The sequence below is a fragment of the Octodon degus genome, unplaced genomic scaffold, assembly GCF_000260255.1.
Source record: "Octodon degus isolate 3935 unplaced genomic scaffold, OctDeg1.0 scaffold00016, whole genome shotgun sequence".
NCBI classification, from domain to species: Eukaryota; Metazoa; Chordata; class Mammalia; order Rodentia; family Octodontidae; genus Octodon; species Octodon degus.
Genome location: NW_004524592.1, coordinates 5,252,345 through 5,256,456, shown reverse-complemented (window position 1 = coordinate 5,256,456; position 4,112 = coordinate 5,252,345).

Sequence of the window (4,112 nt, the reverse complement as noted above, 5' to 3'; positions counted from 1 at the left end):
TGGATATGCTTAGCAACGCTTGCACACAGAGTTTTGCAAACTGAACTATCAATAGGGATGCCCTGTGGGTTTTCAGTTTGTTCTAAATGACTGTGTTTGCCAGGAAAGATCTTCCAACGTGATATGTGGATTTAAGCAAGTAAAATGGTGCTTCATGGTCCCTGAAATATGCACATAGTGGTCAAGTTCAAATTCTACTTCTGGAAACTTTTCCTCAGATGCTATGATCACATGAGAGGCCAGAGAAAGATAGGTATTTCCCGGAGATAAGCAAACAAACTGGTTGAAAGCACATAACTTCCAAACAAGAGTATTGAACTATTAAAAATAACCTTTAAAAGACTATGTATGAAACTGGATGATATTCTTGACATCTTTCAAGACAGGAAATACATTTAATGATATCTATAACAGATGATCCCATGTGGCAAATACTTTGCACAAACTTAGAGTTTTCATATGACACATGATCATTATTTTAATTTTGTTTTCTCTACATTGTCATTTTTCTCCATATGGATTGTTTGGGTAGTAAAAAATTAAAATAATTTTAAAAAGTAATTTATCCAAAATAACAAGGGTCTGGGGAGATAGCTCAGTCGAATAAGTACTTGCCTGGCAAGCACAGGATTCTGAGTTCAATCCCCAATACTGCAAAAACAAAACAAAACAAAAAAAAGAACATTGTACTTGACCTTCTGACTTTCTGACCACTAGTTAAGGCTACAAAATTAAACTTAGCTGGCTCCCCCATAGAGGGTTTCTGTGTGAACTCCAGCATCTACATAAACTCAGCCATCTATTAAGATGACAAATCAGCCCCCTGTAGTAACTTTCTCCAGTTTTCTATCCCTAAGCTATACAAGAAGAACTTCTCAGCCTGCCATGTTTTTGAACAAAGAGAAATGATTCATACTAATTTCCACCTCAAGCCTTGGCTTAGAGTAGGGGGTAATCAGGGAGCTGCATCCCCATCCTGCTCTCAAACTTGCAGACCCAATATGAGGAGATCCTCAGCTTTAGGTCTGATTGCTCCATCCTGCCTCTCTCCAGAGGAATTTGGAGCCATGATTAACCCTTGGATAGCCTCTGGGGATATGGTGTGCAGAAAGTTGTTTATATTACTATTTAAGAATGATTTTTCTATACAGCCAAACTAACCAGGCAAACTATACCAGCTTGTCAAGACTTGTAGGGGTTAATTTACACAAACTTCAAGATTGTTGATGCTCCTGGTTTCATTTTGGAGCCCTAAAATTAGGTTTCCTGTTAGTTGGATAGTAACCAACTAAGGTCAGTACTCTATAAAAACCTTGGATCCTGAGATACGCCACCTTGAAATAGAGGGAAATGTATGTGTTGTTTGACCCAAGCAAAGGAAGGACTTGAAGACCTTCCTCTGACTTTTCTGGACTTTTTCCTTTTTGTTTTTGGCTCTTTTGCTGTCAGGAACCAGATCTGTCAATGAACCTTGCTGAAGAGTCTTTCTCAAACTTCTAGTGAGTCACATAACAAGGACTGCAATCAAATTCCTGAAACATAAGTCCTACATTCCACCCAGAAGTCCTAGGTTATGTAATCCATGTTGTAATTTCTGTTCCCTCACAAGGTGATTTGTGATGTTTGCCTGGAATACATCTATTAAACAGTCTTGCTAAACAATTTAATCAAAAATCCTCACTTTAGAGACTTGGTTTCATTTTAGCTTGTGAGTTTGTACTTTTATACCCCAAGTCAAAGACTTTGCTGAATATAGGTAGAACAAGTTCCTCCCAGCAGGAGTAAGAGAGCATCAAAAACATCCACAAAAGCTGGTGAGATAGCTCAGAAGACTAAAGTGCCTGCTTAGCAAGTTTAGGTAAGTGCAGGGACCGTGGTTCAATCCCCAGCACCGCATGCCACACCAGCCCTGCCCCCAGCGTGGGCTGAGCTGGCCAGAGTCGGGGCATAGTGGTGCATGCCTGTTATCTCAGCACTAGGGAGACTGAAAGCAGGAAGATCACCACGAGTCTGAGCTGTGTGGTGATACCCTGCAACAACCAAATACAGTAAAAGAGAAAATCCACAAGATTTTCATCCTCAGTGCAGGACAAGATTTCCATCTTCAGTGCATTGAAGGCCAGGGCAGGAAACTGAACAAATAAAAAGTAGCCAAAGTGCCTATGATCCTGGGGCTGTTTCTTTTCTTTTGCTCTCTTTGTGTCCACTGATTTGAGGCAGCAATGTAAAAGATAGAGTCACTGATGCCAACTCCCACTTTGTCTGTGGTCTCTCATATCCAAAGAGCTTTTGATTCCTTCCTCAGCATTTACTTTTGGTTCTATACTATTAATGCTACAGCTCTTGTGGTAACATAACATTTTAGTTATTGGTACAGCTCTACTTACTAGGAAATCAACAACTTCTATTTTTGTATATTTTTTTTCTATTGCACTTGGGCTATTCTCCTGTCCCTTTTCTTAGAGCCCCTCTATAGGTAAGAGTACAAATATATTCTATCAAGTATGTAAATTTGTAGGAGTTTTCTGAAATGGTAACGTTCCTTATGTTTAGTTTGGAAATGAAAATTGTTTTTCACTGTCTGCTGTGATGATTACAATAGACATGCAGTGTTTTACTTGACCTTGGTTTAGGAATAAGGAGGGTTAAGGGGAATCATGGCAGCAGGACCAAGTTTTCTCAGCCTGAACACAATAAATGCAACTGTTTCCTCTAAAAAGCTTCAGAGTTTTCAGGAGACCATGGACCACGATTCCCTTAAGGACATATAATGATATAGTACAATGAGCATTAGATCAAATGTCTGTGTGTACCAGATGGGATTGTAGGTATCTCAAAGGAAGAGAAAATGAAACAGTGATAATTACCAATAAGGACATAGTATATATCCTACATATATCACCAGTAGGCATTGGCAAGGATAGAGATTTCCTTACATTCTCACACTGTTACTTCAGCCATGTGTCAGAAAACCTTGTGTCCACCCAGTATCAGTGAGTTCCCATATCTTTGAACTTGACAGTACCAAGTGGTAAGTTTCAAACAAGAGACTATCAGCAGGAGTGATATGTCACTTTTGGGCTGCGGCAATTGAAAGCTCTTCTTTCACCTGTCAACTTCTTTTCTTTGTCACTGTGATCATGGAGGTAATGTTTAGACAGATGAGCCACAAGATGAAGTAGTTTGATCTCCAAGGTTGTAAATTTGAAGAATCCTGTTAGGCTCATAGCAGAAATAAGTTTTTGTGCGATAAGCCAATGGCATTGCAGGGTTAATTTATGATCATTATAGAAGCTTGTGATCCTTAGTAATATAGTTCCCAGAGCTCGTACCACTGAGAGATAGTAATGAAGAATACCCAGAAATAGGCTGAATATACTGTAATTTGATTCTGAAAAAATCTTTTCTCAATTTATGTTTTCCCTTCCATGATTTTCTGGAACCAGAAAAGGCACAAAATTTTCTTAGAGAAAAACACAAAACAACATCTGGATTTAGATATGTGAGGAAATACTGTAACTGCTATGTTAATACTTATTTCCTAACTACAATATCCTATAATATTTAATCAATATTTTATTTTAATATCAGGTAGATTTATGTCCTAGCTTTGCCATTTTTTGTCTGATATTGGTCAAGGTTTTCTAAAACTATCCTCATTTATGAAACAGTACCTAACTACTAGGACTATTACAAGCTGGCATACACAAAGTTTTTAATAGAAAGCAGCCAATCAATAACCATTGTCACCCAACCAATGCTGTCGTAGTGGTGGTGGCTGGAGATCCACAGAACCACAATAGCCTCATGCTCATGGAAAGGTGATCCCAAAAATTGCTGAATATGTGGAAGCAGATGACATAAAATATGACATTTAAGATAACTGCAATGAGATAATAAGATTTGATCTCCAGCTTATTTTGTGATATGTGTCCCATGCAACAGGAATGAGCTATAAAATGTCTCTAATGTTTAGAAACAACGGTTTTGCCAGAGGCAGAAATCTTTGATATATTATTCTGTAGAACAGTCTTGGAAAGAGGAGGAAGTGGAAATAGGTCAAACAGTTCACAAGATGAGTACTTTTCTAAAAAAAAAAAAAAAAAAAAAAA